We start from the raw sequence: 14,219 nt of genomic DNA, 5'->3' as shown, positions 1-14,219 counted from the left end.
ATGCAGGCTGCACAGCTATCTCAGGAGCCAGAACAGCAAGAGGGATCACTGCTTTCGCTGCGCAGTGATCCCTCTTGTTGTTCTGGCTTCTGGGATTCAGAATTATTTTTTTCTTGTTTTCCTCCTCCAAAAACTAGGTGCGTCTTATAGAACGAAAAATACGGTAAGTACTTAATCCAAGGTAGCACTGTATAGTTAATGCCTCTTCCTATCAGGGCACAAGAGGGAAGTGATCTCACAGTCCTCCTTAGTAAGTACCACAGGAAGACTCTATGAGCTTCAGCCCCAATAATATGCCTATCTAGCAAAACATGAATTGTTGATTTGACTGTGATAAATATCCCACAAAATTTGCATTCATTGCTGCACCCTCTTGTATGTGCCCCCCCCCAAGATTGTGATCCTCAGGTTGCAAAAGCTTTCCCACCTCTGCTCCATACGTCTACTCAGAAACAAGCCCCACTGAATTCAGTAGGACATTTCTGTTAGGGTTGCATTGTTAGTCATGAATTCAAACAGCTCAGCCAACCCACACCAGTGGAGTGCAGAGATCTTTTCTCACAAGACCATAAGGCAGAGTAAAAAAAAAAAAAAGCCACAGTTTTCCACCCCTCTCCCTCCCTCCCCCCCCCCCCCCGCTGCTTCAGTGCCTGTTAAGTAGCCTGACAGGACAAACACAAGAATCAGAATCTTTTCCTCCCATGGCAATAAATAAATGGGGAAAGCTCTGCCTGCTAAATGCTGTATGTCAGCCTGGTGTTGATGGTACAGGAGCAAGGCCAGGAAGGAAAAACTGGCAAGCCTAGTCATAAAACAGATATGTGTGTTCCAGATGTTCTTGGACTACAATTCCCATCATCCCTGACCATGGATCATGAGAGCAGGGGTCATGTGAGCTGGAGTCTGATCAACATCTGGAGGCCCACAGATTCCTCATCCCTGCTATAAGATGTAGGGTAAATCAGTGTTCAGTTATGTCCTGATGTGAAGACACAGCAAGTCTGGGTGGGGTCAGTGCCTGGATGGGTGACTGCCTGGGAACCACATAGAAGAATGATGGAAGAAAGGTGAGAGTGTACAGGTAGTAAATATGTTATAGCCTGCCATCCAAACAATGATTCAAAGCCAAGACTATATCTGTCCCTCTATCCTTTTCTTAGCTCTCATTCTTTCCTGACCATGCCAAGAGAGACACAGCTAGGCTAACAACTCATCTGACTTTACTCCACTAGTGGCTAAGAATAGACAGGGACAAAGGCAAGGAACAGGAAACCAAATTGTTCTGCTGATGCACCCAGCTTGGCCATGGAAGTGTACTAGGAAAACCCCCAGAGATAACCTACAGCAAGGAAGGAGGAAACCAGGGTGGGGAGTGGGAGAGACCCAAAGTTCTGGAGCTGGAGTTGGTGTTTCCATTCTGGGTTCTGAGGTCTAGTGCAAGGCCACAACTTCAGAGAGACCTCTGTTCTCCTAAGGTTGGTATATCAGAAGAGATTGCAGCTCTCCTCTGATCTTAGTCCCAAAGAGACATCATATCTGATCACATTTTATTACATATTTGACCATTTATTATTACATTCATATCCCACCTCAGGGAGCTCAAGGTATGTGCATGGTTCTCCCCATCCCTGTTTTATGCTCACAACAACACTGTAGGCCAGTCACCATTTCTCCACCTCAAAGTCACCAATGAGCTTCATGGCTGGTCTCTCAGTTCCTAGCCCAACACTTTAACCACACCCAACTGGCTGTAGAACTGGGGGGGGGGGTGCTTGCAGGTGTTGTTGGGTTGGAATGCAACACCATCGGCTTGCATGTCAAATGGTTAGAGGTGGTCGGAATTGTTGTCCAACAACATCTGGAAGGCCAGACATTACCCATCCCTGCAGTAGGATGAGTTCTATTCCCCCTAATAGTCATCACGCCACTCAGAGGTGCTAGTCAGTCAACACAGGGACTGCGGGCCCTTAGGCAGGAGGGTTTATTGGAAGAGGAATAAACTACTTAACCCCAGCTGCCAGTGGCTGAGTTACTGTAATCTTCTTGGCAAGCAAGGTTAATGGGGTGACAAATACAGGATCTGGAGCCTCCACTATCCTGGAGGGTGAGAATACAGAAATGGAGGAGGAGGAGTTGTTGTTGTAGTAGTAACAGACACTGTGATCCACATAAATATCTGCTGAGCTTCCACACATACATGCAATGTGGATGTAGGTATCCTCACACTTTCACATCCACATCATGATCAAGTAAGTCATGGAACTGGCTAAGTGTGCCCTTTCAGGTAGTTGAGGATCTACCTCACGATCTAAGGCATGATAAATGTATTAGGTGATTAGTTGTTAGGGTTGGGAAAATGTCAACTGGGCCCCAAAACTGTGCCTCTCAGAGCAGCTTGAGCCACAGCACTTAGCAGGGGATACTATTTATCCATATAGGAATAGCTTTACTCACAGTCCATATTCAGTAGCAATCTGGAGGCAAGCTTAGCAGTTTGAAAGCACGTCAAAGTGTAAGTAGATAAACAGGTACCGCTCTGGCGGGAAGGTAAACGGCATTTCTGTGCGCTGCTCTGGTTCGCCAGAAGTGGCTCAGTCATGCTGGCCACATGACCTGGAAGCTGTATGCCAGCTCCCTCGGCCAATAAAGTGAGATGAGCACCGCAACCCTAGAGTCGGTCATGACTGGACCTAATGGCCAGGGATCCCTTTACCTTTAAGTCTCAGACTTAGAACATGGGCCTCCATCCTTTGTTATGGAGGAGGCATGAGAGATGAGATCGCAGAAAGCAGATGAAGAGGCACGAGAGTAAGAGAGAGAGAGATGGCGATGTTACCAACCTTTTATATGAGTTTGACAGGAAGTCCTCCCTGTTGGACCCACATTCCTCTGAGTGCCCATTCTAGCAAAGAGGAAATGTTGGACTTGACTGCTCTTTCTGGATATCCCACACACTTGCCAGTTCCCGAATCTCACACCTTTGGTGAAGACACAGCTACCATGATGCAGGTAGAAGGTTGGCAACCATATTCGTCATATGTAACTAGAGATAAGATTGTGTTGAATGGGTTTTCTTTATTTTAGAAGAAGCTACCCGCTGATTAAAAACAAGAAAGGAATTTGTATTCTCTTCTTCCCCCACCCTATCCCATCATGCACTTCTCCACAAAGGGAAGTGCCATAAAGCTATCTGAAAAGCTACAATGTTCAGATGTGTTTGCCACTAGAAGTCTTTTCAGCTCAGATGTTCTATAATTATGCCTCTTTTCCATTTATTCAATACAGTCAGGGTTAGGCTAAATGGCTTTGGTAAACCACATGAAATACTTTGGGGACTGTGTATGTATGTTAATGCCTTTTAACGCCATTCCTCCCATATTAAACGAACAAGCTTGCTCTCATTGAAATAATGTCTTCATGGAGATATTTCAGCAGGTTCCCAGTCAATGGGAAAATTAAAGTCTTTTCCAGTTCAAAAATAGCATGTTAGCATTTTTTTTTTATTTTGTTTCCCTTAAAAGAAAAGAAAAAAAGACCCACCAAACACTGGATAATCAAAATTATCCTGGAGATTTCCCCACCCCCTCCGTTCTGAATGACATTACAAAGATTTTTGTTAAAGAAAGCCAGACTAATTGCTGCCAGAAGACTCTTTTCATAGAAAAGTCTGGTTTTCATAAGGCAGCTTGTGTGGGAGTTGTGGTTACATTTAAACCTAGAGGAGGGGTTTTTTTAAAAAGTAGGGTTTTCTTAACAGCCATAGGAAAAGACCTCATTTTAGTGAAAATGGGCCGTAATAACACAGGAAAGATACACTAACAAGACTGCCAACTTTGTTCTTGGCTGTGCTCCTCTAGACATTAACAGTTATAAAATGGGAATAAATCAAGCCAGAGAAGCTTTCTACACCATTTCATGTGGACTAGAGAAAAGAGCTGTTGTTATCTTTCAGCTTGCTATGCACTTGTTGAGAGCACAGGAGCAGTGCTTTGATAAAAGTTGGCATCTATCTATGATAAGCCCCACCAAGCCAAATTCTGTCCACCAGCAATGTATTGTGGCCTGCTAGATGCTTGATAACCTCCCGCCCTGTTTCTGCAGGCCGAGGCAAAATCCTAAAACAGGAGATTCCAACCAAACATCAGGAAGAACTTTCTGGCAGTAAAAGCTGTTCAGCAGTGGAACAGAGTCCCATAAGAGGCGGCAGCGCTTGAGTGGCCATCTGTCATGTGTAATCTAGTTGAAATTTCTGCATTGCAGGGGTTGGACTAGATGACCCTCAGGTACCTCCAAACTCTACGATTCTTTCTCTCTTTTTTTGTATAATTTTTAAATTAATTTTCACATATCATTTTCAACAGTAATTAAACATATTTTGATATCTTAGCCAATTTTTTGACTTCCATCAATCTCATCTGAGAATTTTCCAATCTAATCTCTAAATACACATTCCCCCCTTCTTCAATTACATTTAATTCATAACTAATATCCCTATTCTTTCTCTAATTTGCAATGTTTCATACGTTTTTCCTTACACAGCTTCTTGTAATCCTACTAGCGTAATTTGTTGGTTATAGTTGCTCTTCAAATAATTCGTATATTTCTTCCAATCTTCTGTAAATCTCTGGTCCTGCAGGTTTCGAATCCTTCCTGTCATTTTGTCCAATTCTGCATAGTCCATTAATTTTGTTTGCCATTCTTCTTTCGTTGGCATCTCATTTTGTTTCCATCTCTGGGCTAACAATATTCTTGCTGCTTACAATTCTATGATTCTGTGAGGTTGTTTGAGTCCAGTTCGGGCTGGCACCAACGGCTACTTGAGTGTTGGGCTTGTTTTACACATAGGCAATAAGAGCAGTGGGACGCAGATGGCGCTGTGGGTTAAACCACAGAGCCTAGGTCTTGCCGATCAGAAGGCCGGTGGTTCAAATCCCCATGACGGGGTGAGCTCCCATTGCTAGGTCCCTGCTCCTGCCAACTTAGCAGTTCAAAAGCACGTCAAAGTGCAAGTAGATAAATAGGTACCGCTCCGCTGGGAAGGTAAACGGTGTTTCCGTGCACTGCTCTGATTCTCCAGAAGCGGCTTAGTCATGCTGGCCACATGACCTGGAAGCTGTACGCCGGCTCCCTCGGCTAGTAAAGCGAGATGAGCACCGCAACCCCAGAGTCTGCCACAACTGGACTTAGTGGTCAGGGGTCCCTTTACCTTTAATAAGAGCAGCATTTAGACAGATCATCTTGCAAAATCACTATCACCATCACTGCATGATCATGATCTCTTATGTATGGGCAATCCAGGGCACCTTCTGCCATGTCTAGCGTACTGGTAGGCCTTTATCTCTGGGACAGGATATGCCTATCCCCCCAACAGTGAGAGGAGAATTCTTCCTGTCCAAATTACCAGAGGGTGAGGCCACTTTCTTATAAGTCAGGAAAAGTAAAGTATTGCTTGGGCCCAGAAATCTTCTCCTGAGACGTGCAGCACTGGCACTTTTTAGCAGAGATTAGTGAAACCCACTCTGATAATTCTGCATTGTTATACAGAATTCTCCGAGTGAGTTCACTAATCTCTGCTGAAAACAATTCCTGCCATCAGATTCTTATGGGGGATTATTCCATGGGAGTGAATGGCAAAGCAAAATGTTTATATAGCACAGCCTGGCAGGATCCCTGACATGCTAGGACTACCCAGTGCTTTCAATGCCCTGATGTGCCTGTGATATTCCTGGGATGTGCAAGGGCTGAAAAGCCTTAGTGCCTGCTGCAGCCTGCATGGTTTATGCATATGTGGTCATCCCTGTGGAGTCATCTAGAGGTCAGAAAGGGTGTGACTTGCACCATACAGGCCACAGCAGGCCTCCAGGCTCTGGATATTCCTCTAAATATGTACTTCCTGGAGGCATCCAAGGCTGCTCTCAGAAACTGAGATACAAGAAGAGGACACCGAATCATTCCTAGGGGATGATCCTGAAGATCATCTTGAGATGGAGCTCAGAAAGAAGCAATAGTTTAGCCAGGCAGTGACGCAGTTAGGTAATTTAGATTCTGAGCTTAATCAGTGAAAATTTTGGGGCGGGAGACTTAATGATGCAGGCGAGGGGGTGCTTCTCTTTAGATGGTACTTCAACATCAACATCAAAGCGGCTACTCTATTCCAAACTTAAAAATGGAAAGTGTAATGTTGGTGGTCAACAAAGAGGTTTAAAGACTCTCTCATTCAGCTATGAGTGATCACCAAAGAAAAAAGAAGAAGAAGGTACTATGTACATCGGTATGTGGTCTTGCTATGCCCTCCCAGCGCATTCTGCCTAGTGGGCTCTGGACATCTTTCCCAAAGTCCTGTCCTGATGGTACCACTTCAAGCCAGCAACAGAACACACCCAAGTAGATGTCATGAGGGAAGAACACAGTCTGACTTCAGAGGATGCCTAACATTTGAATGCCATTATTTGTACACACATATACTCAGATGGTATGATAGCATCATTAGCATTTAATGGAATGTTGGCTCCATGGTTGAGTTTTGGATCCTGTTGCTGAGCAGTTTGTTCACTGATCATCTCAATTTCACGTTTGGAAGTCAAGTCAATGTTCATCCTGCATTACAAATACTGGATTGAACAGGGGTTCGGTCTCGTTTACCTCCAAGATCACTTCCAGCACTATGATTCTGTTTATATCCCATGGTTCCCTGTTGTTACTTTTGTTTATAAAAACATATACATTTGTTGGTGATCTGTACTGTAGTTGTACCATGCGTTCGAGAAGGAAGTAATATCATGTGTGCAAAATAGAAGGCTGAAGTGATGTATTGTAATAATAAATTACTGGAATTCAAATTAATAATATACAATGTATTCTCGTAATTCAAAGTAATCTAAAATGCTGTTATGCTATGCAGCATGATCCATTCTTTGTTAAGTAAAATCTTGCCATTTTTAATCTGAATGTCTCCTCTTTAGGGTGCGGTTAACAGATAGCTGAGTGGTGCTTGTCTCCTGTCATCCAATTTGCTACACCTGGCTTCTCAGGGACCACTTGTTCTCTCTCTAGACTAGGGGTGGGCAGATAGATTCTGATCTCCTGGTAGAGCTCTGGATTCTTTGCAACAGATCAACAAAGGTTTCTAAATTATTTAACTACAGCAACCACAAAATGGCTTCTCCCCATTAGGCTGCTGGAAAAAAGAAAGCTGACCAGAGAGTGGATTTTTCTGTGAACGGATTATCCTCTCAGTACATTTATGGTGTGGAAGACAGGAGTGCCTGGCGTGCTCTGGTCCATGGGGTCACGAAGAGTCGGACACGACCAAACGACTAAACAACAACAACAACAACAACAACAACAACAACATTAATGGTCTTGAAAATAAATTCCTAGGCTCAGAATGAGGCATCCTGTTTTTTAAAATTATAACTATTAAATTAAGCTGTTCTTTTGCAGTTAGCACAGGATAATAGATCTTGAGGTTCTAAGTAAAAAGCAAAGTAGATTCAACAAGCCCGAAGTCTGCCAACCCCTGTCTAGATCATGTTTTTCACTCAGGGTTCTTTGTGCTTTCTGTTCATGGATTCTGCAAAATTTTACCATGCCCCACCTCTGGTATCTCACTGTCCACTCCTATGCCAGCCGGTCACCAACATTCCTAGAGTGGGAGCGAGTGCGACAGGGATGGGGAACCTGAGACCCTCCAGGTGAGACAGAAACACTGTTGAACTCCATCTCCCATGAACCTTAGGTAGCATGATCAGTGCTCAAGAATGATAGGCGCTACAGTCCAACAACATTTGGAGGACAACATGGGTTCTCTATCCTTAGTCCATGAGTAACATGTAGCCCAACCTAATCTTTTCAGTTGTAGCACTCAGTTTATGGAACTCCCTTCCCTAAGAGAGTCACCTGGTGCCATCTTTATTTTATTTTCAGTAACTGGTGAAAACTTTTTTATTATTATTTTACCCCAAACTTCTAATACAATATGCATTTTATGCTAGAAATTGTCACTACTGCCACCACCCTCTTCTTGATTTTAATGCTGCTTGATATCACGATTCTTTTCTGGGTTTGATTGCTGAATTGATTGTTAAAGATGTTTTTGGATGTATGAAAGCTGCTCTAGGAGCTTTGTCAATTGAAGAGTGGGAGAAATAAATAAAAATACCTTGAATAAAAAGTAGGAAATGTGTAAGGGCTGAAAACAGAGCAAGGGAAACCCAGAGAGTGTCTATATAAAGGTGTGATATAAAATTGAAACTGGCTGGATTGGCTCCTGAGTTCTGCTCCCCCTGCCCCCCCACCAGAAGCCTGAGGACAGGATTATACACAAATTAATGGATTTAGGACTGAGTTCACAGGGCAAAGTGATAGGCTTTCCCCAAAATAGCCTGGATGGGGGGTTTTTTGGGGGGGAGGAGGGGGAGAAGAGCTAACCCAGTAAATCCATTATTAAAGGGACTTGGGGAAGCTTATTTTGGGGGTTTCTTTCTTTCTTTCTTTCTTTCTTTCTTTCTTTCTTGACCATGTGACAAAATTTGCCATGCAAATGAACATGAAGTCACTCACAGAAGGCTGTAAAAACAAATTCTGGCATTGATGCGACTTGCTTTGTTTTCTCCAAAGGACAACACTTAGACTGAGCTGCAGGAGTCTTGGAGAAATCAAAGGGTAAAACTGCCCTTCAAATATTTTAGCAATGCTAAAGCAAACATCAGGCACTGGGAAGAGAACAGAAAACCAACCCAAATCTTTCTTGGTCCACAGCAGATAAGATGAGGAACTCAGAGCAAGATAATGCTAGCTGAATGGTTTTATTCCTCTTCCTTTTACTGTATTTTTGTAGATTTTATATGCTTTTGCATACTACCCTGAAATAGATTTTTGGATGAAGGGTGGTTTATTATCGTATTTAAACAAACAAGCACACAGAATCAAGTAAGGACTTATCCCTACAAACCCTACCCTGTGTCTGGTCTGTACCGTTTCAAATTGCAGGGGTACACAACTGAATAGTGCATGAAAATCCCCTGCAGTAGAAAAGGTAGAATCAGGGAGATGTGATATCTAATCTAGCCACAATAGATTTCTATGCATAGGGGTAATCTTGTATGCAAACCTTCCCTTATGTGAGCAGTTACCTACAGTTATGAAAGGCAGATCCCAGGCACAGATTTACCACCTCACCTGCTGTTTGTAGGAACTAGGCCTGCAATGCTCAGATCATAGCCTATAGTCCTAGGTCCAGCTGCAAACATTTCTGTTCTTCATAACTTTGTGAACTAAAGGCCTGGTCTTCAACCTAGTGTATATTTTAACAAAAGTGCCAGACTAGTGGGGTGGTCATGGTGTTGAAGACAGGTTCCAACCCCCACTGGGTCTGTCACTGTCTCTTATCCTAACCAAAATAGGTATGATGGACAAAATAGGTGATGACTATGTTTCCTACCTTGAGTTTTTTTGCAAGAAAGGACTACCAATGTCATAAATACAACTTTAATCGAAATAGATGGAATTCAGCTTACACCTAATGCACTGAGGATGTAAGTTTTATGGTAGAAGGTTTTCCCCTTCTACCATAGGGGAACCCTTAGGCTACCCTTAGGGGACGTGGGTGGCGCTGTGGGTTAAACCACAGAGCCTAGGACTTGCTGATCAGAAGGTCGGCGGTTCGAATCCCCGCGACGGAGTGAGCTCCCATTGTTCGGTCCCTGCTCCTGCCCACCTAGCAGTTCGAAAGCACGTCAAAGTGCAAGTAGATAAATAGGTACCGCTCCGGCAGGAAGGTAAACGGCATTTCTGTGTGCTGCTCTGGTTCACCAGAAGCGGCTTAGTCATGCTGGCCACATGACCCGGAAGCTGTCTGCGGACAAACGCCGGCTCCCTCGGCCTATAGAGCAATATGAGCGTGCAACCCAAGAGTCAGTCACGACTGGACCTAATGGTCAGGGGTCCCTTTACCTTTTTTTTCCCCACCACCCAGATCCTGATTTTCTATGAAGCAGAAAATGGAACATTGAAAGCAACCAGTTAAAGAAGTATGCGTCCTTGCTAGCAGTATGTACTTGTGCTAGTATATTGAAAGTATTTGGATGTTAGACAGAAAACTATTTAAAGCTGCAGCCCTGTACCCACATACTTAGGAGCAGGTCCCACTGAGCTCAGTGGGAGTAGACGTATAAGGGAATGCAGTGTTAGTTACCTTGATGGAATAATTTTGAACCCAAACACTCCACATGCAATGGATTGTGTCGTCATTCTAAGCAGGCTTCCTTCTCAGTTACTATGTCATCATTCTAAGCAGACACCCAAGGCAATTTCTTCCCACTTCTCTGTCACTGGCGGCAGGGAGTCATTTCAGATTTCAGTAGGCACAGGGCACAAGAGATTTCAGCAGAGAGATGCACAGTTCTGAGCAAGAGAGTTAAGAGTTCACTCTTGGATGTAGTCAAGAGTCCACTTCACTGTGTTTTAAGAGCCTTTCTTGAAACCTTCCTTTTTATATCACATAATACCCCATAGCAATGCTGTAAGCACAAATCAAGCGATTCGCCCTATTTTTTTTCTTACGGAAAATGTCGTATCCCATTCACATACTTAAGTAGAACGCAGGGCCATTTAATTGTTTCATAACAATGGGTGCTTTGTGAACGGGGGTGGCACTTTAGGATTTTCACAGAGAGAGAGATTTTCCAGCTGGGGTGGGAGATGCAAGATTCGCAGGAAGACCCCCGTCTTAGATACCTTCAGCTGCATCCTACCCAATCTGACCTATCTCAAGTCCTGTGCATTTTAAGAGCATTTTGCTGGAGTTACATTTCATATCTCTTAAAAAAAAAAACACAACCAGCCAGAGATATAGCTGCTCCTACAGAAGAAAGGCATAATCACATATGTTCTGAATCATGGAAGGTGGGAGAGATTACCTTCCCCGCCCACCCCCCACTCCCAAGTGGCATTGATGATCAATGGGACCAAATGAGAGGACTTCTGTGTAATTGGGTTATAGATCTTGCAGTGAGTGGAATAAAAGATGCTGTGTGTTTGTGTCCCTCTTCGGAAGGGCTGATAACCTTGTGCTCCTGAGAAGGGCTCGGTTTTTTGGTGGATTTTATTGAGAGAGAGAGAGATCCATTTTGTTTGAGACTGAAGCTGCCATAAATCGCCTTCTTCACCCTGCTGTGGTCCCCATGACATGTTAGCAGGATGCCCCTGGATTTCGCCTCTGTGTGGGTGTGTGGTTTTTCCGTCTCTTTTCTTCTCTATATCTCTCTCCCCCCCACCCCCAATTCCTCTCCTGTGTTCTCTCCTCATTTGCCGAGGCTGGGATTTGATAAAAGCAGACAGTATTAGAGAAAGAATTTGATTGAAATGGCGTGTGCCAAGCGGATGGGAGCCAGCGAGGGACAAAAGCGCCCAGAATCCATGGCCACTCGAGCAATTATTCCTCCACGCTAAAGGTGGATTAGTGCTATGGAAAGAAGCATATGTTTGGCCTGGGGCGACTCTCCCCCTGGCTGGCTTTAGAGAATGAGCGCCGGGAAAGGAGAGAGAGAGGAGGAGAGGGAGAGAAAAGGCTGAACCTGGAATATCAAACTAGGAGAAGGCCAGGCAAGCGCGCTCGCAGCCCCCGCCGAAGGGGAAGGGAAAGAGGGGCCAGAGGTGAACATCGCCCTGAAAATGACAATGGGAAGAAATAAGCAGCCGGTCTCCAAATCTCATTCCCCAGAAGCCGGCCCTAAATGGAAGGATCGGGGACAAGTCTTTGCTGAGCTCCTTCCTGCCCAGATCTGGTTCTCCAGCAGCATCAACAACCAAAAATCTTGCCCATATTCAGAAGCAGATCAGTTCTAGCTTGTGTTGTGCTTGACCGCATTTCCTCACTCAGATAAAGCGCACACCGGATTTGCAAGCGTCTCTTTCGCAGGTTGTATGTCGCTAGGGCAAAACGCACGCACGTGCCACTCCCCTCCTGTCTTTCAGTGAGTTGGTTCGTTTGACTTGTTCTTTGGGGATGTTTTCCTGAGATTTGGTTTCTGCGCGCGAGTGAGCTTTCAAAAATCCTTTGGCAGTATTGTGCAAAAGAAGCCACATTCTGGAAGGGCGTCAGTCACCAAGACTCTCCAAAGGGCTCTTCTCTCTTGGGTCACCTTCGGGCTGTTCATTTTGCAGATCCACCAGGTGGAAGAAACGGGTTATTTGGAGCATCTCCTCTCTCCCACCGTCCTCTTCCTGCCTGCGTTGATCTTTTAAGGCAGCAGACTGATTCGCCCTCGAAGGCTCCCCTCCGGATTTCTGCACCTTTGCAGGAGGCCCTGTCGAAGCACATAGGAAAGTTGAAAGTTCTCGCTGCGTTCGCGCCCCAGTCAGCGAATGATGCGAGTCCTCGCGTAAACCGGCCACTCCTTGTCTCCTTTAGGGTGTCGGCTATTCAAGGATCTCCCACGAGGGATCTGCTAAGAAAATATATTGTACTGTGTGGGAAGTCGAGATCAGAGAAGACACCTTCAAAAAAGATACGGTTAGATTCAGGGGTCAAAACCGACGTTCGTTTAACTCAATACAGGCTAGTGTTTTCCAGGTTCAGCTGCGGTCAAAGCTCCAGTTTCATTTCCCTTTTAATTTGTATACCGCCTTTCGATATTACTAAACACAAGTCGGTTTACAAGATGAAGAAACAACTAAATAGACACCAAATATCAGACCCCGAATAACAATCTGATCCAATACAAAAAAGTCATAATAAAAACATAACTTTAAAATAAACCGATTGTATCAAATAAAGCAATATTCCATATTCCATTAGGATGTTGACCATAAAAAAATCAAGAAGGATGCCCAAGAAACGAATTCCACTGAAACTAGTAGGACTAACAAAAAAAACCCAGCCATAACAACAACAGTGACAATGCTACTTATACTGGTGGTGATAACGATAATAAGTAATAATATTTAATAATTACTACTAATACTTTTTATTTTATTTTTCTTCCAGGAGTTCAAGCCTGCTTGCACTGCTCTCAAACTCCCCGTTTTAACCCTGGGGGGTAGGTTAGGCGGAGAGACTATGACCTGGACCAAGGTCACCCAGTGAGTGAGCTTCATGGCCGAGTGCAGTTTTGAACACTCTAACCACTGCTCCACGCTGCCTCTCCTAAAAACTGCCCAGTCCTGTTGGGCGATGTATATACTTGATAAATTATCCATGAGTGTGAACAATTAATTGCGGGGGGTGTCAAAGATTTCTGAATTCCTGGGCAGGCAGTGCTTGTTGAAATTATCTCTCCTCTTTCTCCTCCTTGAGGAGCCAAGTGTCTACAAACTAGGAAATGAACAAATGCATGCGTCCTGGGTACAGATAACACTTTTCTGAACCTAGTGCAGATCAATTTTCCCTAATTGTATGTTATTTTCATTCAAGTCCCAAATCAAGTCTGTTTTCCCTGGGCAGAGCGAAATAATAAATAGCCCGACAACCTGTATACTACTAGATCAAAAACACTGCAGAAAATCTCCTTGCTCTGGATAACATTCCAAGATTACCCAGAGAGCGAGGGCGGGATCCGGATAAATTGCCATCGAAGTTACAGTAGGAAACCCTCGATCGTCTGCTTGGAATCACCTGTGGAAACTAATCCCAGAGAATACTCCCATGTCTTCTACAAGACCTCCGTGAGATTATCCCCGAAATAATTGCCAGCTGGTAGTGTTTTGCAACAGTGCTCTAATCCTTTTTAGGGTTGTATATGGAAGACAGGGTTAAAATTGACGAATATGATGCCCAGTTATGGTTATAGACGTTGTGCGTTCTCCTCCATTCCTCTTCCAGGTGCGTTACAGCCCGGAAGGAAAAGCTGAAATATGTAGAATCAAAGTCCAGAGGCACAAGAAAGCACCTATATTGCATTGGCTTTCTTCACATTTTTTTAAGGTGCTTAATTTAGGCTGGGTTGTGCTATTTCAAACAGCTGCGAAGAATACAGAGTGGTTAAAGTGTGGTCGAGGTAACCTGACCCAGGAAGATTTGTTAAGGCGCAACCTTCCAGAATTAATGAGTGTCTGCTGCGATAATAAAAAGAGGTCAACAACAAAGAAAGGGTAGGATCCAGCTGAAGTTAACCACTTTCGGTGCAATCCTATGCATGTCTACCCAGAATTCCTCAGGTAAATGTGTATCCAGGGCAGCTGTCTACCAACTCCACCTGGTACGCAGGCTGAGACCCTAC

The 14,219-nt window shown here is 44.2% G+C and overlaps 1 long non-coding RNA gene across 1 annotated transcript; it reads right to left on the bottom strand.

The window, feature by feature from the left end:
• Positions 1-9,475: 9,475 nt before the first annotated feature.
• LOC310713870 lies at positions 9,476-12,383 on the bottom strand. The gene is made up of 2 exons (XR_014529471.1): positions 9,970-12,383; positions 9,476-9,566 (listed from the first exon to the last, which is right to left on the bottom strand). It is a non-coding gene; the product is annotated as an uncharacterized lncRNA (long non-coding RNA).
• Positions 12,384-14,219: the final 1,836 nt, after the last annotated feature.

The sequence above is a fragment of the Podarcis liolepis genome (genome assembly GCF_965112155.1).
Source record: "Podarcis liolepis genome assembly, chromosome: 8".
NCBI classification, from domain to species: Eukaryota; Metazoa; Chordata; class Lepidosauria; order Squamata; family Lacertidae; genus Podarcis; species Podarcis liolepis.
The sequence above is the reverse complement of the archived record's forward strand: the minus strand, read 5'-3'. Positions and strand labels throughout refer to the sequence as shown.